This window comes from Camellia sinensis, chromosome 2 (assembly GCF_055761805.1).
Source record: "Camellia sinensis isolate YWXY chromosome 2, ASM5576180v1, whole genome shotgun sequence".
Classification (NCBI taxonomy): Eukaryota; Viridiplantae; Streptophyta; class Magnoliopsida; order Ericales; family Theaceae; genus Camellia; species Camellia sinensis.
The window spans coordinates 29303528-29329195 of NC_138962.1; the positions used below are offsets into that span (position 1 = coordinate 29303528).

Sequence of the window (25668 nt, forward strand, 5' to 3'; positions counted from 1 at the left end):
GGAGAGTGAGATGACAAATAATAGAAACACGAGAATCACAAACTAGCTAGAAATCACCTCCATTTAACCACAGCACAAGAGGCTTGCTAGAAGAGTTCTGAGACTCCGCAAAATAGTAGAAGAGTGCTCTGCCAGCGTTGGGATCAACCCTAACATAGCCAGAGTACTGATCAAAGTTAATTCCATTAGGCTGCCCCGGCAAAGATAAAATCTTGTCTGCAGCTTTCAGTCCATCTTGAGGGCCTACATACACCGGTGAATACTCTGTGGCCGTGCTCTCAGTAACATAATTGACTTCCTGCTGTTTCAAAGATTGTTTTCCTAAAATTTTCCCGAGAGGGTCAAATCCAATTCCTCCATAACTATGGACTAAAGCAACAAGGCATGAATGAGAAAGCAGTAGTAGGATTGCGACTTTGTTCATTGATGCAAAACAGAACCAAATGTTGTTTGATCGATCCAATTATCATGCCTTTTATACAAATTTCTGTGACATATGCTGGAAGTTTTCTTGTTGGACTTTCAACCCCATTGACATTATCTATGCTTTGCACATCTTACAATTTCTTGTTTTTTTTTCATTCTTGGTTTTATACCAAGATTCACAAATCATAAGATTTATTTTTAAAATTTTCTCTCACTCTCCGTCTCCATATCGTGCCAAAATGAAGACAATAACAAGAGAGGTGAAGAGTTGGACAACGAAAGGATAACTAATAAGCCTGCTTTTTTGGTGAGGTTTAATGATTAAATGTTCTTCAACATCAAAAATATATCAGAGTCTACTGAATTTTTAGCATCAAACTCAATCTTGTCACCAACATGGTAATCCACTCAGCTGAGATCCATAGCACAACGAAGAGCAAAGTTGATTGATGTGCTTCCATGGAAGATACAACATTATTTTAGAAATTGAACATTTTCTTCAATGGTGTCTCTGCTAGTAAACACTCACCCTTTTCAAACTAATAATCTCAAATTAGCAATCAACAAAATAGATTGACATATATTTAACTTGATTCGAAGCAATTTAATCTTATTTAACACGGATAATAGTAGTAGTTAACAGTCAAATTCACGTGCATTCCAACTTTAGTGCATATTTAATTTCCTGCTAAAAATATTTTAAATAAGGCCAAAGCTTTGCGCGGCTGAAATGTTGGAACTTGATGACCAGCGCCTCGAACTATTGCAAAAGTCAATCCATCATGTACCACTTTATATCCCGCTGCCTGAAACTAAAAAACTTAAAAAAAATAAAATAAAAAAAAAATAAAAAAAATAAATTTGAAAATGTGCTCAAACTAAATTAAAAGCATGGAAACATACTTCACCATCATCGGTCCAAGGATGCCATGGTTTGATCACTTTAAGTTTTAATGCATCAATGGAATATCGAGTGCTAGTCACTGGAACAACTGCATCCACATCACTGCTGTCCATAATATGTTCACATATTCATAGAGTTAGAAATCAAATAATCAAAAAATTAGTGCTTTTATGTTGTTCTTTAATTTAAGCTTAGCTTGGAATTTGGAAATGCGATATTACTTAGACAATTATTAACCTACTATGAAATAAGAGCTGAATTACCTGTAAATAAGTATACGAAGGCCAGAGGCAATGAGCCTTCTATATATCGGGAACATGGTTGATGGGCTATCTAACCTTCAATCACATCGCTGAGAGAGAGAGAGAGAGAGAGAGAGAGAGAGAGTATCAATTCAATTGTTTTTTAATGTTTTAGAACAAAGTTCAGATTGTACAAAGTCAACCAAATTCAGTGTTGAACAGATCCATAAGAAGCATTTTCAAATTGAATTAAAGACAATAATTCCATTCATCAAATTGTTTTCACTTTCCGCTCAAACAGTGGGGTTTTTTTTTATTTTATTTAAAGAAGAAGATATTCATAACAAAGATTGTAAACCTGCAAAGCTGCCATGTATAGGGCAGTTTGGTTCTGTTGGCGTGTAACGCTTCTTGTACTTGAGGAAGATTGAGATAAGCATTAACATAGTCAGATTCACAGGGATCATAATCTCCGGGGCATTTTGGCTTTCTTGGTGACATTGAGGAATCCAAACATGTTGGACCGTAGATGTTGTAATAATCTATGTAACCAATTTCTTTGGCTTCTCTTGCAATAAAATCATTACATTTTTTCGTGTCATTGGGCGTCATTATACAATGGTTTAGAAGTCCTCGATAAGTTTCATCCGAAATCAATGAATGGCTCCAGGAGTAATCCAATCTTCCTATGTCATCGGTGCGATCATTCATTATCCCATTTCCTATCTATATTATTTACCGGAAAAAAAAAAAAAAAAAAATAATAATAATAATAATTTGTCAAATGCTCAAAAAAATTGTCAACAATGTGTAGCAATGTAGTTCTTCTACTTATGTAAGATAGTTTGTTTACCATGATTCCTTTAAGTTGGATCATCAAGATTGGATCGACCTCTTTGTTTCGCTTTATAATAGTATCTGCTAGTTCTGGAATGTAAAACCTTGCAAATTAAGATTGTCTTAACAAAATTAATAATCACATTAGCAAACAAACGACACTACAACATTTTCTTAGTTTAGTAACATTTGAAAGTGCCACAAAACTATTCTTCTAATGACATTTTTTGGTCTTGTGGCATTTTGAACAAGTGCCATTTTTATCGGTGCCACGGTATATACGAATGTCACGGTAAATACTTGCAAGTGCCACTGCACCATCATGACTGAAAACTTTCAATGACATTTTAATGTCATGGTAGATATTATTTGTGGCACTATCAAGCGCCATTAAAAAAAGAGTTAGTGACACTTGTAAGTGTCATTACACCATCAATACTAAAACTTTTCAATGACACTTTAATGTCATGGTAGGCACTATTCGTGACGCTATCAAGTGCCATTCATGACGATAATTCGTTGTAGAACAATTTGATCTGCTCTTGCGGAGACTAGAACCGCCAACCTTCCGCACCATAAACCTTATACACCACACTCTTCCCACTACACCTCTACACCATCACATGATTATATATGCAACATATATTATTTATATAGTACATACATCCATATTAATATAAAAGTATATGTATAAATATAATTATTTTATTGAACATAATTTATGTAAAATAAACTATTTACTACCAAAATAAAAAAAGACCACTTTTGGCGACTGAAAATATTTTTTTGTCGCCAATTCTATACTTTTGGCTACTAATTATTTTTTAGTTGCTAAAAAACTTAACTTTTGTCGACCAAAATTAGATTTGGTCGTCGAAGATGCACTTTCAGCTACCAAAATTTTGGTCACCAAAAAATTTTATTTCTGCCTTAGGATTTTAGTTCTCCGGCGCTAAAAATGACCACTTCTGGCGACTAAACTTATTTTTTAGTCGCCAATTGTAGACTTTTGGCTACTAAAATTTTTTTTGGCACCAAAAAGCTTTACTTTTGGCTACTAAAATTTTTTTAGTCGGTAAAACTCATATAATCAGCGACCAAACTTATTTTTATTCGCCAATTGTAGACTTTTGGCTACTAAATTTTTTTAGTCGCCAAAAAGCTTTATTTTGGGCTATTAAAATTTTTTTAGTCACTAAAACCCATATAATCAGCGACCAAACTTAGTTTTAGTCGCCAATTGTAGACTTTTGGCTACTAAAATTGTTTAGTCGCCAAAAAGCTTTACTTTTGGCAACTAATGCTGTTTTGGTCGCTGAAAGCTATACTTTCAGCGACCAAATTTTTTTGGTCAGGAAATTTAGTCGCCGAGTATGTTTTTTCTTGTAGTGTATATTGAGTTTAATTCATTTATTTTTAATCATTTACTGCATTTTAAAAATTTAGAAAATATATTGGCATTTTTTGTTTTTTCAAAAATGTCATTATAAGCTTGGAAAGTTTTTGGCTTAGTGGCATTTCTCAAAATGCTATAAAATATTTGTTTATGACACTTTTCACCTAAGTGCCATAAAAAGTAATTTGTACCTACCTAGTGTCCTGACATTTTTTAAAAAATGCCATTGCAACTAAAGTTTAGTGGCATCTGTTGGTAAATGTCACGAACATAATTTTTTGTGTCATTATTTCATAAAATGTCATAAAATTGATGTGATATTTCTTTATTGAAATGCCACTAGAGCCTTATATGTTTTGTGGTTCTATGGCATTTTTCTAAAATATTTAATGCCAATTTTTATTTTTGTGGCATTTTCTAAAAACATGCTACTAGTGTAGTGTCACTAAAGTGTAAATTTGTTGTAATGGCATTTTTGTTGTAGTGAAGTGACACTTTTTTTTAATTGAAATGCCACTAGAACCTTGTATGTTTGTGGCTCTATGACATTTTTCTAAAAAATGCTACCAAATATTCTTTTTGTGACATTTTTTAAGAACATGCCACTAGTATGGTGTCACTAAAATATGTTTTTGTTGTAGTGTTGTGACACTTGTTTATTGAAATGTCACTAGAGCCTTTTATGTTTGTCGTTTTGTGGCATTTTTCAAAAACGTGCCACTAAATATCATTTTTGTGGCATTTTCTAAAAATATGCCACTAGTGTAGTGCCACTAAAGTATGTTTTTGTTGTAGTTTTGTGACACTTGTTCATTGAAATGTCACTAGAGCCTTTTATGTTTGTTGTTTTGTGGCATTTTTCAAAAACGGGCCACTAAATATCATTTTTTGTGGCATTTTCTAAAAATATGCCACTAGTGTAGTGCCACTAAAGTATGTTTTTGTTGTAGTGCGAGTAGTTGGGCACCATAAGATATGCATTATGCTGACAGGAGAGAGAGGGGGGTATTTTGGTCCTATTATCCATAATTTCAATAGAAAAAAATCCCAAAAGTAGGTGAGTAAGATAAATTAATTTCCTGTAAACACAGAAATCTTTCCAAAAATGTGGACACAATGCAGGTCCATCCAACATTGCCAGCACTACATTTTTGTGCACTGATTCTATGAAAAATTACTGTGATAAGTTTAAACGTACCTGCGTAGCTTCTCCAATTATATAGAAGTCCCTAGCCTTGTAATGCGGGGTATCTTTTGAACCAATTAATCAGAAAGGTGTATGCGTCTTGAGCTTCAATAGACAAGTACACGAATGAGACCCTATAATTGAGATTACCGTCTTTGGGCGTGTGGGGAGGCTGTTTTTTGTGTGACAACTTACCAGTCCTTTTATCCGCTGTCACTTTGTAATCAGAGGTGGTGTTGGAGTAGGAGAATCCAACGCCTGCCGAGGACTCCACAAACAATATATTCGCAACTGCATCAAAAAAAAAAAAAAATTACGAGCAAAAAATTCAGCATATTGTAACTAGTCAAGGCATTAACAAGCATCAACACTCGGGCAATTAAGAAGAAATGAGTTAGGAAACTTGAGAAATTTGGGCATTTTGATCAAAATACGGCTTCACCAACCTTTGTTCCATGCATGAGTTCTTGTATAAAGCATTTTACCGTCAGGATTTACGCCAAAAGGTCCAATCTCTGTCATCGCTCCCATCCCAAGTGATGAACAACCAGGCCCTGGCCAGTATAGAATGTTAACGGAGGATTGTATATATGTTTTAAGTCAAAGTGAAAATATATGCAGTAGCTACAGCTAAATGCTTCTTATATAGTCTTCCACATTGGTGTATATATATCTCACTCGTCCCCAGTTGATTTTTTTCGAGTAATAACACAAACAGAAATGGTTTAATGTGATAGAATTATGGACATGTTAATATTAAAATAAAAACTCATTTTAGATATTTCTTAGTAACAAAATTGCCACTGATACATTATTCTGATGAATGATTCTGTATGAAAATTCTTAAATGGACCACTTCATGAAGGAAAAAAAAAGTTGTGTAAACTTCAATTTTTTGCTAAAATATGAGATTGAAGAAATTGTTAGCTTCCTAGTGTAAGAGGAGTAAATTTGAGCCCACTAAATTAATTAGGCCCAATAGTCCAAGGTTGGTGGGCTCGAATTTATCGCAAGTCCAAGATTGGAGGGCCTGGTTTTATCACCATCAAACGGGCCGAATCGCTCTAAGCCTCGAAAGGGTTCGGATCCACGAACTTAGAGACTTATTCGGGCCCGGACTCGAAAGGGTATTGAGCAAGCCTAGAGATCTGAGGCACTCGGGCTTCGAGCAGATTTGATCGCAATCTAGAAGCCGCTCCATTGGTGAGTCCTAGAACACTTGTGGGCTCGGAGCTTTACGGGATCTACGCACCAGAACCATGAGCGTAATGGAGTTTGAACAAAGGACCCGATCTCGAAGACGGTGAGTGGAGATAAATTCACTCTTCAGTTAAACTAGCTTATACCCGGGTCGAGGTGGCACAACCCCCGGGGGTCCATGAGACTTGGCAATATTTAGTGGCGTAGGGTCTTCTAGGACTACCTCGGCCCTTTTGGGATGATTGGGGATTATTGGTTAGGTGTGGCTGAGAAGAAGAGTTCGCTGAGAGGTTGATCTCCTCTTCGGGATTTTTCTCATCCTCGGAGAGGTCACCTCCTCGGACAAGGTGGTTAGAGAGAATATTCCCCATGTGCCTTGCACATGGGTTCCATCCTACATCATGAGGTGCCCATAAATAGCACCCACCCATAGCTTTACAAGAGATGAATTTTGGAGAGATAACTCTTGGGAAAGAACTAATTTCCCTCCTCTATTATCAACCTTGAGAGTGAAAGTGGGAGATCCATGAGAGAGCCTTGCAATTATTCTCTCTTTAACTACTTTGCCTTCTTCTTCACCTAATCTCTTATCTCCATAATCTTTTTGCTTTTGTGTTCTTAGTTGTGACTATTGAAGAATCTAAGCCTCTCATCATTTCTAGAGAACTCAAGTTTTCTTCAAAGATCTTCGAAGGTCTTCGAATTTTCCGATAATGTTCTTGAACCCTCTCATACATTTGGCGACTTCACTGGGGAGGCGGATTGGTTAATGGTCTCAACGAGATCTGGAATCCACACAACTTCAGCAAGGATGGCAGGAGAAGATGAAGTTCACCAACAAGGATCCTCTAATGGTGGCGATGACAGAACCATGGCTCCAGATCAACCACTTTTACTCGAAACCATTCAAGGACTTCAAAATACACAGCAGGAGATTCTTACCACTCTTCAAAATCTCACTCACACCATATTGGTGATGAGTTCTAATTTTGCACCGGCGCCAAACGGAAATCAAACTGGTAGTGGAGTTATCCCCGCCGGAGTGTAAAATCAAATCCAAGGAAAAGTAGGCCCCGGTCAGCTTGTGTCTCATGGCAACACAACCACAGTAACACATGCTCAGACCATAGTAGGCGGCAACAGTTTGCCCACGCCCGGGCTCCATGGCGTGCCAAGCCAAGATCCAATGGTGACTAGGGGAGGTTCTTGCCACGACCCAAACCCGTCCCTATGGGTTTAGCACCGTAACCGGCTAGTAATTCGTGATTACCGAAGGCCTGCTTAACAATAATAACAGTAATACAGAGTACAGGGGCTGACGGAAGCCAAAACAGTAATAAAAGATGTCCAATGAGCTGTGACAATCTGTATGCAAAAAGACTTTTTATAACACATTCACATTCAGTACAAAAGCAGTATGTACATACATCATATACAGGCATTCAGGTTAGGGACCAAATCCCTACCATAATAGCACAGTACAAGTCTATATAATCTATACAAATCAGAGACAGGAAGGGGAAATCTAAAACACCCCGAAGCAGCCTTGGCTTGAAGGACTTGGAACCTCTCAGTGAGGCACAGTGGTTGGCTTGACAAAAAGGGAGTTTAACCCAACGCTCTTAGCTCCGATCCGGTGCCTAAACACCTACATATATATATAAACGGTGAGCTAAAGCCCAGTGAATAACATATGCGTAAAGAGGTTAAGAATGAATGTCATTTCAGTCATTAAACAGCCATATCAGTCATTTAGAAACCATAGCAGTTATAAGTGGTATATCCAATAGCAAAACAGTACAGTAGGTCTTAACAGACCGAACAGTTAGTTGATGGCTATCATAACAGTAAACAGTAGTGGTTCTAACATAGGAACCGACAGAGACCTCTGTGACAGTAGCAGTACAGTAACGGTAAGTTGCTATGGATACCACGAGTACGATTCATCAATAGGACATCATTTATTCAGTAAGAAATATCATTTCAGAAAGCAGTACAGTAGATCATTCAGAAAATATTCATGATTGAACATATCTTTACAACATTGTTACTCACAGAGTTCTGGGCTACAGATAGGCTAGTGAGCGTCCTCGGATACCAACCCTACACAGTTACAGAATGAACACACACTAAGTTACACACTTGGGAATCAATGGCTTAGTCCCAATCTTGACTCGGTGTGGTTCTACATCAATAACCTCATTAAGATGCCTTAAACTAGGCCTAGGAATGCCTAGGATGAAATGAGGATGCAAAGATGTACTTTAAAACACTTTTCAGAATTTTCAGAAAACAGGGGTCTCGCTCAAGCGTGGCTTTCTACGCTCGAGCGGACATGCAGACAAAGGAGCTCCGCTCGAGCGTGACTTCCCTCGCTTGAGCGTGACTTCTCTCGCTCGAGCGGACTGCAAAAGTACTAGATGCATGAAATTCACGCTCGACGGGCCCTCGACCCCCGTTCGAGCGTGAGACATAAGTCCTCGCTCGAGCATGCATTCCCTCGCTCGAGCGGACTATAAACACATGCAAAGTACTGGATTCACGCATTTCAAGCTTGAGCGTTACTTTTCCCGCTCGAGCGGACTGCATGAACTCAGAGTGTACGCTCGAGCGTGAAGTTCCTCGCTCAAGTGTGGATCCAAAATCTGGAATTTCCAAATTTGTCTCAAAGCATGAAACTCAACATTTAAAGCATCAAATTCGATCCTTTTGGGCTAATTTTCTGGAAAACACTTTAAAACTCATATTATGACATGTTTCAAAGATCAATTTGCAAAATCAAAGCCCAAAGGTAGTTCAATTGAACCCATTTCCAAACAAAACTTCAAGAACATGATGTACATGCAACATGCATGAATTTAATCAACTTCAAAGCTTCTAATACAAGAACAAATGAGTCAATCCTTCTAAAAACATGCTGAATTCATGGACCAAAGCTCGAATATGGACATGCATGTGAGGATTCTATGAAAACAACCTCAAAACTCAACAATGTATAAATGCATGCATGATTTAAGCTTCAATTCAACATTTTGAACCAATTCTAGACTCTAATCACCAAACTTCCATGAAACATGCAAGATACGACTTAAATACAAGTTCAAGAAGATGATTCTCCTACCTTAGGTCTTCAATTTCAAGTCTAGAAGCTCAATTATGCAATCTACTCTTCAATTCTTCTAATTTTCCAAGCAAATCTTGTTAAAACCAAAGCTCTCCTAACTCTCTCTCTCTAGTCGGTTTGGTCTTTCAGAGATGAACAAAAGTGATGCCAACACATGTAAATCAAGACTAAACATTTGGTCTAGCAAAGTCCACTTAATGACATTTTAGTAAATAAGCCAACTAATGTAATTTAACATTATTTAATCCAATTTAATCATACCAAATCAAATTTCAATTAAACATACCATAAAATCACATAAATTCTAATAATCATAAAACACTAATCAGTTTCGGATTCGGCCGCTGATAAGGCCTTCAATTTGCAATTTAAAACATAAAACATGAACAGATCAGTTAACAGTCAAACAGATAAAAATGCATTTAACATAACACATTCATGCAATCAGTTTAGGATTTCATCCTAATCAGTTACGTATCATGCTCAGTCACAGTTTAGCAGTAATTAGTGGTGAGGGTTGTCACAGTTTTGGTGTAATGAATGGCGCTTCGACGACTATTGGTGTCCAAGTAAATATAAGGGACATGATGGTGCAAAAAGGAGCTCTGTCCGTACCTAATCTTGTTACACCACCAGTAAATGTTACTCAAGTACCAAGCGGGCATCCTTTGGTGCCGACAGCAAATTTGCAAGCCTAACCCGGTATAGCTGCGCCGTACGGTGGACTTTACGGGCCTCAATTCAATGTCCCATCATCGACTAGCTTGTCCATAGGCGCTGATGGCCAGTATCATCAAGTGGTTTCGCCAATGATGAATTCTTAACACTAAAATGGCCAAGTCACTCCTAACTCAGTCTTCGGGTCCATAAGCCAAGTTCCTGGAATGCCACCATCAAACTCTCTCCCTCAACAGTTTCTCACTCTCGCCGATGTGCAAGCCATGTTCGATCTCGAACGAGGCAAAAGGACTTTACCCTCTTTGCCTGATCTGGATGTCAAGTCACCTTACCCTATTGAGATGCCGAGCTATCCATACCTTGAGGGGTATATAGTGCCGAAGTTCATCAAATTTGATGGCAAACAAGGAAATGCTCAAGAACATGTTGCGCGGTTCATCGAGACCCTGGGTATTTATGGTTCAAACCACGTCCTCCGGCTGAGAGAATTCTCTAAGTCCCTCACTGACCGAGCATATAGTTGGTATGTTAATTTGGCTCCAAACTCTATCCGAAGTTAGAAGGAAATGGTTAACATATTCCACTCCAAGTTCTTTCAAGTGGCGGAGAAGGGTGACCACACTTACATTGTGTAAGGAAAAGTAACGAGAAAGTGAGGACATCCTTGACTATGTCAAAAGGTTTCAGGATAAGGCTGTGGATTGCCATGAAGCTGTGGAGGAGAGTTATCTGGTTCAAATCTGTCTAGAGGGGGCATTGAACAGGTACAAACTGTTTCTAGTTAATCACAAGCTACCCACCTTCTCGGCACTAATAGAAGCAGCTCAGAACATTAGCACTCCTCAGACTTAGGAGTCTGGATTTAAGGCCAGTTATAAGACTAGCTTTAAATCATCTTGTGGACCTATTGTTATTGTTGCAGCTGCCTCTGTCCCAGATACCCGAAAGTCACAAGGAGGGGGTTATAGAGGCCAGAAGAGGAAACAATATAGTGGTAAAAAGGGCAATGTTTCTTATCCATGTGGAATCGAGGAGGTAAAATCTCTAGTTAAGGAATGGGTGGCCGACGGAGAGCTAAAATTGCCTTATGTTGAAGGAATTCCATCAAAAAAGGACCGTGAAAGCCCCGAGTTTTGCATCTATCATCACACATTGAAACATCCGATAGAGAAGTGTTGGACTCCGAAAAATCTTCAAAGATAAAGTCGAGGCAGACGAATTGAGGTTCAAAAAGTAAGGGACTCAAGATATCCGGGAACAACCATATCTTCAGCACTGAGACAATGGCAAGAATGTTGCTATGATAGCTTATGAAGGCCTGATGATTGAGGCTCTCGCTAATCTTGATGACGATGATTGTTATTTGGACAACATCTTCGAGCCCAAGGATGAGCAAGTTTACTATGGAAGTTCTCTTGAGCTAGAGGACAGAGCCTTTATGACTCATGTCAAAGGTCCCTTCAATCTAGAAGGAGCAGAATAGTACTACGGAAGAGGAGGACACCATGTTTATGTGGCATATTATTTTGAAGAGACCGAAGAGATGGTTAACTACGAGCCTTCAAGAGTGGAGAAAGATCTGGATCACTATGCCAAAACCCTGCAAGACTGTGTAAAGTTCAAACAATTTTTTGACCAGCTTGGACTTTCTAGGGAGGCAAGAACAAAAATCACCAAGTCTATCATTAATATAGTCGAGGCACACCATGAGGAATGCATGTCGACTGAGGGATCTATCCCAATGAATGGAAAAGAGTAATCTAGTGCCATTACTTTCTCCGAGACTGATCGAAAATATCCATTTTCTCACAACCGCCCGCTTTATGTGACTGCTTTTATTAACGGGGTATAGTGGAGCCTCTATCAACATTATGACCCGTGCTACTCTAGAGAAGGTCGGAATCTTTGAAGAGCGCATTGTGAAGTAGCCGATAGTCATCACTGGCTTCAGTGGAGAAATGAGAGTTGCTAGAGGATGCGTAACAATTGATTTAGTTGTCAGAGAGATTCACTCGGCCACCAAGTTCTATATTATCGATTCCGAGGCAAATTATCACATCATTCTAGGGAGGACCTGGATGCATAGATATGGGGCTGTATCGCCAAGTTATCATCAGTATGTTAAGGCTAAATGGGGAAAGAAGATGGTGACAATTCAGGCTACAGAAAGGCCTTTCGAGACCCATGAAGCTCATTATTTTGATGCCATCTACTTTACCGAATTTTCTGTTGAAGAAATTCCCACTACCTCTAAGCCTCGGGGGGTCAAAATTCCTCGTTGGGAGGATATCCAAGATGACAAGGAGCCAAGGGCAGAATCAAGTAAACGGACAATGTCTCGACCAGAAAGTTCGCCTATTCCTCAAAAGGTGATGAAAGTCCGAGAAGAGGGCAAAATGGTGTATTATTTGTGAAGGTGCGGGGAGTCGGTTTCTTTAGCCACCGACTCTGAGTCAAAAGGAGAGCCTCCTGACAATGACATAGTAATAAAGCCTAAAGTGGCTCCAGAATGCATGCAAGATGGGCCGAAGCCTCAGCCCAAACAACTTATTGAAGTAGATTTGAGTGATGGACAAGATGCTCCAAGGCCCAAAACAATGGGAGTAGTTACTAACATTGATAAGCCGGTACTCAGATGTGTTTGCTTGGTCATATAAGGAACTGCCCGGACTAAATCCTGACCTAGTCTTTCATTATCTTGATGTGCTCCTAAACTTCAAACCAATCAAGTAAGCTGCTCGAAAATATCATCCAGATCTCGAAGAGAAAATTAAGGAGGAGATTGAAAAACTTCAATAGACAGGTTTCATCAGGTCAATACAATACCCTACATGGTTGGCAAACATAGTACCAGTGAAGAAAAAGAATGGTCAAATCAGAGTATGTGTAGACTTTTGAGATTTGAACAAATCTTGCTCGAAAGATGAATTTCCTCTACGTCACATCGACACTCTTGTGGAAGCCACCTCAGGACACCGGATGTTCTCATTCATGGATGGATTCAGCGGATACAATTAGATTAAGATGGCCGAAGAGGACGCAGAAAAGACTATTTTTAGAACACCTCTCGAAAACTTCTTCTATACAGTCATGCCTTTCGGACTCAAGAATGCCGGAGCAACGTACCAAAGAGCTATGACTGCAATCTTTTATGACATGATCCATCATGAGGTAGAAGATTATGTTGATGATCTAGTGGTGAAATCCAAGAAAGAAGAGGACCATCTCCGAGACCTTGAGAAAGTATTCAAGAGGTGTCAGAAATTCAAAATGAGGACGAATCCTCTCAAATGTGTTTTCGGGGTGATGACCGGAAAGTTTCTCGATTTCTTGTATATAGGTATGGTATCGAGGCAGATGAAGACAAGGCCAAATTTATCAGAGCAATGCCTCCCCTGTATTCTTAGAAGGAGTTAAAGAAGTTCCTCGGGAAGGTGTCTTATATTCAGAGGTTTATTCCAGCACTTGCAGAGATCTCTGCCCCCTTCGGCTCTTTGTTAAAAGGAGATGCCAAGTTCGAGTTGAACCAAAAGCACCAAAAGGCCTTCGAGAGAATCAACGCGGCTTTGACCTCACCTCAGACCATGATAGCCCCGCAGCCCGGGGTGCCTCTAATGTTGCACCTAACTTCAACCCCCAAGTCCATAGGGGCATTATTGGTCCAAGATGTAGATGGAGTAGAACGTCCGGTGTATTACATCGAGGAGCAGAAGTCCGATATACTCCGGTAGAGAGACATTGTTTAGCTTGGGTATTCACCGCCCAAAAGCTCAGAGATTACTTTTTAGCACATCAGATTCAGATTGTTACCAGAAGTGATCCAATTCGATACCTCCTCAGCAAGCCTGCTTTAACCGGGAAGGTGGCAAGATGGTTGTTAACACTGGGTGAATTCGAGATCACGTGTGTAGCTCCCAAGTAGATCAAAAGCCAAGCCTTAGCTGATCTCCTTACCCAATTTCCAAATGGTAACTATGAACCAGTGTGTCAAGAATTGAGAGGAGAAGTGCATGCAGCCATGGTTTCCAAGGAAAGCTTTTGGGCATTAAGCTTTGACGGAGCAACAACTAGAGGGAAAAGTGGAACCAGGATAGTCCTTACAAGCAAAAGTGGAGAAAAATTGTATTTGTCTTACAAACTGGACTTCCATTGTTAGAATAATGAAGCCGAGTAAAAGGCTCTTATTTTGGGCTTGATAGCAGCTGAGAAGCACAACATCAAGAAGATTCGAATTCAGGGGGACTCAAAGCTGATAGTGAAGCAAGTTTTGGGACAGTTCATCTTAAAAGAGCCTGCCTTGGCCACATACCGCACGACAGTCCAAAGGCTTCTTGACAAATCTCAGAAGGTCTAAATAAAGCATGTGCCTCGCTCCGACAACAAGTTTTCAGATGCCCTCACAACACTAGGTGTAAGAGGTGACATTCCCGAGGAGGAGGCGACAATCGTTATCAAGAAGAGAATGGAGCCTTCAATAATTCCCAAGAGCAAAGACCTTCCAAAGGACTGGAGAGAAGAAATTCTCGAACAACTCAGAAGCAAAGTCGAAAAATTGACTATGACCAAGCTTGCTTAATTCCTAATTATCCAAGGTGAGCTTTACTTCCAAGGGAATACCAAATTTCTAGTCCGATGTGTTGGCTAACAAGAAGTAAGCTTCCGACTACAGCAGATTTATGAAAAGTCCTGCGGGGACGGGGATATTAGTCTGTAGAGAAGGATTCAGAGGCAAGGCTATTATTGGCCCGAGATAAAGAAGGCCTCGAATCAACTACAGAAAGAATTTCCCAAATGTCAGTCATATATCCGGGAGGATGAGGTTTGCTTTGAAATTGATATCCCTAATTGGAGACAAGTGTACATTGATTATTTCAAAGGAGGGGACACTACTTGAGAGCCCGAGGGACATTGCACACCTCAAGAAGAGAGTGACGCGGTACTTTCTTGATCAGAACAAGCTTTACAGAAGAAGCATTGAGGGCACTCCCCTGAGGTGTCTCTCCAAGGAGGAGTCGGATCTAGTCCTCAGAAGAGCCCATGAAATTGAGCATCAAGGAGGGGCTCAACTGTTCGAGCAACTTATACACCTTAGGTATTATTGGCCGATCATGGAGTCAAATGCGTCCCATCACGTGAAGAGGTGCCAGACTTGTTAGAAATACGAAAATTTGATCCATGTGCCAGCCGTAGACCTGCCAAACATCTGAACGCCATGGCTATTCCATACCTGGGCTTTTGACCTAATAGGGCCTATCTCTACACCTTCCAAAGGGTACAAGTGGATCCTTGTAGCTACGGAATTGAGCACAAAATGGATCGAAGCAATCCCTTTGAAGAATGCTACTGGACCCGCAGTTGCGAGCTTTATCAAGGATAATATCATTTCCCAGTTCAAAGTACCGAACGCCATCATTTTGGACAATGGCACACCCTTCATAAACAAATATGTGAAGAGCCTCCTAGAGACTTACCAAGTGAAGCATCACAAATCCACACCCTATTATCCAAAAGGGAATGGGCAAGCAAAGGCCACAACTAAGACATTGATAAGGATTCTGAGCAAGATGATGGATGAATTTGGTGGGACCTGGTCTGAATAGTTGATAGTAGCCCTATGGGCATATCGCACCTCAAAGAGAAAGCCAACTCAAGCAACTCCTTACTCCCTTGTGTATGGGTCCGAGGCAGTGTTACCTATAGAGTTGGAAGCACCATCTGCTCAGATGGCTATCACCTCGGGGATGGTGCTAGAGCCTCGAACCACCAGATTGGAGGCATTAGAGGAAAAGCACGACAGAGCCACAAAAGTCATGGAAATGTATCATGAGTCCATCGCCCCGAGCCTATAATCAGACTGTGGTGCCAAGAAAATTCGAAGAAGGTGATCTAATATGGAAGATCGTAGACCTAATCATGCGAGGACAACCCCTGCCTAAGTTTTCTTTGAAATAAGAAGGGCTCGACAGGGTAGTTCAAGCAAGTTCAAGCGGGTACTACAGGCTTGTAGGGGTTGAAGATGGTTTCCGAATTGGCCCACTTAATGCAAAGTTTATCAAGCGTTACAACCCATAGATAGGCTTATCTATGTTGAAACTCATTTTCATTTTCTTGCTTCGTCTAAAAGTTGTATTTCCTTTATGTTATGAAGAAGTTGGTTTCCTTTATGGTGTATGTCTGTTCCATCACTTGTGGTGAATATATTATACTTTTGTCAAGAAAGTTGAAGCATTAATGAGAATATTTTAGCTTTTATGAACATGTGCATGTGATTGTTCTTCCCATTGTATCATTCAAAATAAATATTTTATCAAGTAGAATGAGAAAATAGTGCAAAAATCTCCAAACAACAAAGATTTTGTCATTTCATTGCATTGTCCTAGATAAAACATTTTTATCGAAAGGGGCAATAAAGTAATAAAAAAAAGCTCAATCTCTCCTAAAAACACCCTTGAAGAAGTTGCCCATCACATCTACATCCTGAGGACAAACAGCAGAGTGTGCCTCTAAAGTCTCTAAGGCCCGAGCATAGCCCAACTCAAGTTCACGAAGAGTTGCCTTTGTCTCATCTATAGAGATCCGATAAGAGGTGAGCACAGACAAAACTTCTACTCGTCGACTGGCGTTCGAGGCTATATCCAGGTGCTTCCGAAGCCAAGATAGATCCACTTGATGACTCTGTATGTCAGAGATCCCTTGATATGCTGTCTCGACTACTTTCCCGTTAAGGTCACATAGTCGTTGCCTATCCAAGCTATACAGGATAGTGGCAAAAGACTCGAGTAGAGCAGTCTAAATGAGTAGACATTGGCAAGCAAATGAAGTAAAGGTCTGAGGGTAACTCGAATGCACAAGCTGTAGAACCGACGCAAACTCAAGAGCTACCCAATAGTGGAGAAATGGTACTTTGCCAGAAGTCGGAGGAGGAACTAGGGCCGGAAAGGTATTAGTTTCAGGAACCTTCCCAATTTTTATCGGGTTAGATGAACCGCCCGGAGGGGTAACTTCCAGGATAAGTCTTGAGCCTGAGAATATGGGCCGATGAGGGGAAAGGCCAAAAACATCACTATCAAAGTGGAAATCACTGAGATTTAGATCCAAAACATTTGAAGGCACTTGCGATGAAGAGCCTCTAACAGTCGTTTCAAAGGCATGTGTGTCCCCTCGAGAAGGAGAGCCATGAAGAGTCACAAAGAGAGTCAGAGCAGAGTCTAAGGCAGGTGAATGCAGCACCCTGATAGCGGCTAACACCGAAGAAAAGATAAGGAAGTCTTATTAGGGGCAGAGAGTAGTAAAACCATTTGAGTAAAGAGTTCTCATAGATAGAAGTACATGACAAACTTCAGAAAAGTAAGATTACCTGAGGAAGAATCATTATGTAAAGCCGGGCAACTGATGGGCTCCTAGAATTAACAAAGTCACTTGGTCGTTCAAGGGGCACCTGATTGATCTCAATGTCTAATGAAGCCAGAACAGTAACAGTCATCCCTGAAGAAGAAATGAAGGCTGGAGGATGAGAATCACCATAAGTGCCAGAGCGAGTCTCAGAGACTTCTAGCACATCCACGTCCACACTATTCCCAGAGGCGCACCTCATCTCTGAATGACCTGTAGAAGCATGTTTATCGGAAGCATACTTCATCTCTACATTGCCTCCAGAAGCATGTCCTGCGGCATCAATTCCTGTGGCACCAGTCCCTTAAACAATCTTAGCACCAGAGCCATGGTTCTCAATAATCTCAACATTAGAACAGTGAGCCCCGATAACCTCGTTGACAAGATGGCGCTCCCCCTCTGAAACTGAGCGATGAGGGAAATATCTGACCAATGGGGAGGCATCCTCAGTCACAATTAGACGGTGACGGCGCACACGCGGGACAAGGTCACAAAAATGATCAAAAGACTCAGCCTCATCATCATCATCTATAATTGCTATACGAGGGATGCGCATCTTCACGAGTCTTGCAGACAAAGGGAAAATGTCATCTAGGTCTGAGTTCGGCCTGGTAGGGGCAGCATGGCCAATAGCCACGGTGCCAAGAACGTCAGCAACCATAGGGTCAAAAGATAAAGTAGGGTCCTGCATAATAGGGAAAGTAAAGAGTGTTCATTTAAGAAGGTATAGTCGCAAGAAGGAAAGTAACTTTAAATCAACAATTTTTTTTTAAGATGTCTATCTGGTACCTGATGAAGCCTTTTGGAAAGGCGAAGAGTGGAAGGACTGGCATTAGGAACCCTTTTGTGGGCCATCTTCTTGAGGTGGGTCGTTCGAGGACTAGAAGCCTTATTTAGAGGGATTGGCTCTGGAGAAGCAATCGTCAAGCTAAAAGTAGATGTCCGAGCTGAAGGGTCAGTCGGAGCAGATGAAGTGAAGAAGCTCTCATACATATGATCAAATTTCTGACTCTCAGGCAACCGAAGAGAAGAGTCTTTCTTATAAATCAGCGGAGGCAGACATATAGTCGGTTTACTCTGGACAAACTCAATAAATGCATCAATGTTCTTCCGCCAATATCACTTGAAAGAGGGGGTGAAACCCTCTACCCGGCTTAAACCAGACATCGTCAAAGAGCCAAACATAGGAAGTATGGTGTGTACAAGTCCGCGAGTAAAGAGCCGTAGCTTTCCGAAAAAGATAATAAAGGAGGTGCTGGCCCTGGGCCACATGGTCGAACCCGAATTAGTATGCTACTTTGTCAGGTCTATAGATGGTGCTATTATCACCTTCTTCATGCCATACTAGTAGCGAACTGGGATGAACCATTATCAGCATGTCAACAAGGTGTGCAAAGATTCCTTTCGGCAAGGGAAAAGACACCGGGCGAGAGAAACCATGATAGATAAGTGGTGTTGCCACACCCACTAGTGGGCATACATAGGGGCGTGCCACAAAGCGCCGAGAATCATCCACCAAAGTATTCAGGGACATGGTGGAAATGACACGTGACCAACGTGTGATTAACGGCTGACAAGTCTTCGCTTTCTCAAATATGTAAGACCTGTCATTTCTGAGCACGGGGATACTCTCTTTATCCATTATCTCCCGAAGAACTTCTGCTTCAAATGCAGTTAGAGTAGGGGCAAACTTTGGGAACCTCTCGAAAAAGAAACAGAGCAGGAACTGACTGTGGACGAATGAGACAGGCTCATATTGACCCACAGAACGTACCATGTCTCGATGTAACAGATCCAGTCGGTAATAAAGGTTCCCAAGAAATAGCAGGCCCAAAAGGATCCGATCCCCTTTGAAGAACCTATCTGCCAAGGGGAAGACAAAAGGATTGAGAGAATCTGGTGGTGTGATCGGAAGAATGAAGAATGAAGAATGAAGAATGAGAGGAAGCAAGCCAGAAATCCCAAAAATAGAGCCTAGAGCCATATATCAGGCCAACCTCGTACTCCTGAGAACCAGGGTCAACATCTTTCACTAAGGACTGAAGATCTCTAAAGAAGTGGTGGATCCATGCGGTGTAGGAGGCACAATCCGTCCTCACTCATTTGGTCTTTCTCACTGAACCATCAAATACAGAGCTCCACTGACCACAAGCTTGAAGATTTTGCTTTAGGGATTAGATCAGAGAATCATCCTCAGAAGGTATCCGCTCAGGGCAGAAGGCATTAGGGCCAGTCACTTCTAGACGCAGCAACATGAACACATCCTCGAGGGTGGGCCCCATCTCATGCTGGCCAAGTATAAAAGTGTGTGTCTCGGTGCTCCATTAGAGAGCCATGGCTTCAAGGCTAGCATTGTTATGGTGAATGGATAAGGATCGAGATATTTTCACTGAAATCAATAGCCGAGCCTCCTGAAGCCGCTGACAGAGGCCCCTGTCCGAGAGGACATCATCGACCCACTCCTACCAACCAAAAAGAAGGTTTGAGAAAGCCTTGAACTGGGGATAACAGTATAGAAAGTCTCCTCGCTCAACCGTAAAGTGTAGCACCGAAGAAGGGGAAATGAGGGTCCCATGTCTAGAATCAGTGTCCTTAGAGAGACACAATGGAGCCCCCTTCGGAGACAGAAGAGAAGTGGTGGAGGTAGCCGCTCGCCAGAACGGGTCCTTCCGACCAAAATAAGGAGATTTTGTCCACTCGGACGTCGGAGGCACATCCCTTTCTTTCATGAGAGCTGGTTCTGATGACCCTGGGATGATAGATTTCTTTCGAATAGACATGTAGCTGAAATAACAAGTATAAATAGCAAGGAGTCGACTGTATCAAAATTCAGAATATTGGAATTGAAACAACACATTCAAATGAAATTTCAGCATTAACTGTCTATTTCTCGAGGTATCCACAAGCCCAATGAATGACCATATATGGTTTTAAGAGTTATCATGACGTCATTATCTCAAGTAAAGTGTTTACAAGATTCAAAGTGCTGGAGTATTATTCGTCAAATATATATGGTTAGAGTATAGCATTATCTTCCTCAACACTACAATGATCAAATACTCGACAAACAGAATTTTTGTTCAACATTACAAGTTTCATCACTGAAATCACGCCCTCAGGCATCAACGACAACAAAATTTTTGTTTGTTCTACTCCTTTCAATACTATCAAACAAGGAGCGATAAAAAAAATCATCATCAACAACAAAAGCTACAAAGTTCAAATTATGAGTTCAAGATTCAACAGCATGGATTTCAAGCGATATAATGTTCAAACAACAATCCCAAACATCAATGGCTCAACTTATATGAGGATTAGCAACTACGTTTTGTTTCATGAAACAATCAACAACAAAGATTCATGGATCGCACTGAAAGTTCCGAGAGGCACAAATCTCAAGCACTATCAGAAAATTCCGAGATGCACAAATCTCAAGCACTATCAAAAAATTCCAAGAAGCACAAATCTCAAGCAAGGGTTTCAATATATATATCCACAAAATCAATCAGATAGGCATAAGACTAGATTTGACACAGGGCACTAGTTCAAGACTGAAATTAAAATTACCACTGGAGTTCACAAATTTGAAATGTATCAGAGCAAGGATTTATTTTTTGAGCACAAAAATCCTTCAAAACAACAAGAGAGAATGGGTTTACACAAAAGCTTCCACCAAAATTAAAAAAAAAATTCAAAGAGCTTACTCACAAACTTACAGAAACAATGAAGAAATCGAAGACCAAAAACAACGCAAGCAGGTGACAAAGCAGCTGGGCAAACCGATACTATGCTGATTCGGTGATATGGTTGGCGTTGGCCGGTTATGGCAGGAACCTCAACGGTGGTGAATTTCAATGGGTGTGAAATCAAGACCAAGATTTTGGGATTCGGAACTCTGAAAAGTGTTGATAAGTTGAGATGAAGGACCGGTGATGAGCTAAATGACGCTGGGCAAGACAACGCATGTCGCGTTGAACGGGCAACATATGTAGTCGGCGTTGGATAATCTGAAGCCGGAGGCAGCAGTGGTGTCGCAAAAAAGATGGAAACAACACATGTCACGTTGAATGGGCAACAGTGTGGATGACTCTGGGCAATCGAGATCGGTGGCAAAGTTGTAGCAGAGAGGCCAACAGTGGTCGAGCTGGGTAGTTGAAAATCGACAGCATGCTAAATGACGCTGGGCAAGCCGCTGTTGCAGTGGCAAGATAGACGACGCTGGAGGGCAGAGATGCAGCAGTGACGGAACCAGACACGTCGCATTGAGTGGGCGATATGTGTGGATTGGCAGTACTCAGTCGCGTCTGAACCAGTGATGGCGGTGTTAGGCGGAGCAAAGCCGAGATGAGATGAAGCACCGATGGTGGACAACTGTCACGACCCAAACCCACCCCTGTAGGTTTAGCACCGTAATCGGCCAGTAATCCGTGAATTACCGAAGGCCTCTAAACAGATTAGCAAATAATAAGGGGCTACGGAAGCAATAATACAAAATAGACAAGGTCCAATGAGCCGTGATAGCGTACATGGGACGGAACATTTCAAAACTTATATATATACATAAGCATGCCAGTCAAAGGACACCGATATTTACAAAGTATTACATCCCAAGACCTGTCTTTACAAAACACATACAGAGACTAGCATGAATACAAAAATAGTCATAGCATTAGACTTCGACCGGAACCTCCTCGGGAGGCGCAACAGTTGGCTGATAAAACAGAACAGAAGGCCGTCAACTTGGCCCTGGTCACACGCCGGCTCACCTACATACATAATATAAACTGTGAGCGAAAGCCCAGTGAATAATAACGGAGTAAAGGGGTTGTATGAATGATGTCCAGCACAAGTTAGAATCCAGTATTTAAATCAGAACATATTCAGACTTCAGAATAGAAATAGATTTAGATACACAATCATGTTCATATTTAGATTTTGCATAAGATCATACGTGGTACACCCATTAGCTATCAGATCAATTTGGTCCAGAGACCCACATGCATAGTTGGTACCAACGACCATAAAGGTCCATATCTTGTGCGCAAGTAGCCATGATATTGTTACCCCCAGGCAAGGGCCACGTGCAGATTGGCCACGGTATTGTTACCCCCGGGTGAGGGTCACGTGCAGATTGGCTGCGGTATTGTTACCCCCGGGCGAGGGCCACGTGAACTAAGGGTGCCATAAATACTTTTCAGAAAATTGGACATTCATTCATAATTCGTAAGATAGCATTTCAGAAAACAGATCATACCATACCAGTCAGAAAATACTTAAGTTAAACATAACTTTATAGAGTTATTACTCACAGTGGGCCTTGAGACGGACAGACGGAGTAAACTTGGTCAAACGGTACGTGACACATGACCTACACAACACATAACAGATGAGTACTTGAAACACACGTTCTAATTGTAGAAAAACTTATTTCGTTGGCTCTTAGTGTGTTTCTAATCTCTTATCCTCATTAAAGGGTCTTAAACATGGCTTAGGAATGCCTAGGATGGAATGAAGATGCAAGAATGCATTGAAAACCATTTCTCAAATTTTGCTGAAGATAAGGTCCACGCTCGAACGTGGCTTTCCCCGCTCTAGCGGACATGCAGAAAAAGAAGCCCCGCTCGAGCGTGGACTTCCCACTCGAGCGAACTGCAAACTTATGAAAAAGTTTTGGATGTAGGAAATTCATGCTCGACGGTCGCTCGTCCCCCGCTCGAGCGGATTGCAAAACACACAAACTTCTGGGCAAACGCATTTCACGCTCGAGCATGACTCTCGCCGCTCGAGCGAGAAAGTCCCCGCTCGAGCGTGGGTCAAATTTCTGGAAAATCCAGATTGATCTCCAAACATGAAATTCAACATTCAATCGTCCAAAACTCATTTTCCTGGGCCAAAACTTTGGAAAACACTTGGTAACCCATAAAACAACATGTTTAAAGCTTCAATTCAAGAAATCATGGCCTAAGAGTAAACCAATTTGTGCAAAATCAACATGAACTTTATGAATATGCTATTAATTCAACATGCAAGAACCTCTTTGAATTCAAACCTTCCAAAACATAACCAAACTTAATAATTTGATGGAAAATAAGTTGAATGGCTATAATATGAGTGAAATTGACACATGCATGGAAGAAATCTTAGAATTCCAACTCAAAACATGGAAATTTGTGCATGCATGCATGGATTGATCTACTCTTCTACTCCGTAAGCTTGATTCTCACATCTTCTAGCTCCAACTACTAGAATTCATGCATAAATTAGCTCAACCCAATGTTAAAGGCTTAGTTTCATACCTTAGATGCTAAATTGAAATTTAGGTGCTAGAATTATGAACTAGATGAACAAATCTTCAAGCTTCCCTCTTGTGAATGAAATTCTTAAACCAAGACCCAAATCTCTCAATTTTCTCCCTTTCTCACGTTTTGGTCACAAGATGATGATCCAATATGTAATAAGGCAATTAAAGGTTGTCTAGAATCAAACCACTAAGTGGCAAACTTGTAATAACTCAAACAAGTGTAAATTAACATTATTTAATCTAATTTAATCGTTCCGAACCAAATTTTAATTAAACATACCGTAAAATTCTATAAATCCTAACTAACACATATATCAAGTCAATTTCGAAATAGGGCGTCGATAAGGCTTTCAATTCGCAGTTCAAAGTCTAAACATGAACAAATTATTTTATGGCAAACAAATAGAAATGCAAAGATAATGAAATACATATGCAAATTAATTCCAGATTCCTTCTAAATTACTGTTAGGCATAAATAGTCATAGATTAGCATTAATCAGAGATCGGGGTTATTACAACAACAGCTTGGGTCACAATGTCTGTAGCAAGCAGCAACGATGACTTATCCTCAGTGACGACGACAACAACACCTAGAGTGGTGGCAAGCTGAGTTGGCCTTGTGAGCAACCGGCGTTAGCTTTTGGTTTAGCAGCCACGGGCTCCAATTGAAGAAGAATAGAACTGGGTTAGTCTTGAGGAAGAAGACAGTCGGTTTGTCTCTCGATTTAGAGAGAGAGACCACTGAAATAGCTGTGCAACAAACAAAAAAAGTGAGCTATGGAATAGGGTTTTGGCCCTTTCCTTAAATAGAAAAAAAGAGAGGTATAATGCCTTGAATATTCCCTCAAATATACATATATATATATATATATATATATATATATATGGGCCTGTTGACTTCGCTGACTTGCCAAACAAGAAAAAAAATATATGTATCAACCTTACCTTTCAATAATATAAAAAAAATGGGTGCTTTATTTTTTGCTTGGAGTGAAAAGAAAATATTTTTTAGATATTCTAAAAAAATCAAGGCAAAAAAAAAAAAAAGAATTTTTTTTTTACTTGTCGATTTTATCTATAAATTACAGTGAGTCATAAACTTTACCCATAGGCTCTGTCAAGACAACATATTTCTGGGGACGTGATGCGAAGCAGGGTCGAAGAAGTGACAATATGCATGTCTGAGAAATTTAAAATTTCTCATACACGCAAGGGGCAAATGTATGAGGAGTTAATTTGAGCCCACTAAATTAATTAGGCCCAATAGTCCAAGGTTGGTAGGCCCAAATTTATTACAAGTCCAAGATTGGAGGGCCCAGTTTTATCACAATTGAATCGGCAGAATCGCTCTAAGCCTCGAAAGAGTTCAGATCCACGAACTTAGAGACTTACTCGGGCCTGGACTCGAAAGGGTATTGAGCAAGCCTAGAGATCTGAGGCACTTGGGCTTCGAGCAGATTCGATCGCAATCTAGAAGTCGCTTCATTGGTGAGTCCCAGAACACTTGTGGGCTCGGAGCTTTCCGGGATCTACGCACCAGAACCATAGACGTAATGGAGTTCGAACAAAGGACCCGATCCCAAGGATGGTGAGTGGAGATAAATTCACACTTCGGTTAAACTAGCCTATACCTGGGTCGAAGTGGCACGACCCCGGGGGGTCCATGAGACTCGGTAATATTTAGCGGCATGGGGTCCTCTAGGACTACCTCGGCCTTTTGGGATGATTGGGGATCATTGGTTAGGTGTGGCTAAAAAGAAGGTTCACTGAGAGGTTGATCTCCTCGTCGGGATTTTTCTTATCTTCGGAGAGGTCACCTCCTCTGACAAGGTGGTTAGAGAGAATATTCCTCATGTGCCTTGCATATGGGCTCCATCCTACATCATGAGGTGCCTAAAAATAGCACCCATCCATAGCTTTACAAGAGATGAATTTTGGAGAGATAACTCTTGGAAAAGAACTAATTTCCCTCTTCCATTATT

General features: G+C 40.7%; 1 pseudogene; it reads right to left on the reverse strand.

The window, feature by feature from the left end:
* Positions 1 to 2435: 2435 nt before the first annotated feature.
* Positions 2436 to 25668, reverse strand: part of LOC114301324 (putative serine carboxypeptidase-like 53) — a 32260-nt pseudogene continuing 9027 nt past the window's right edge.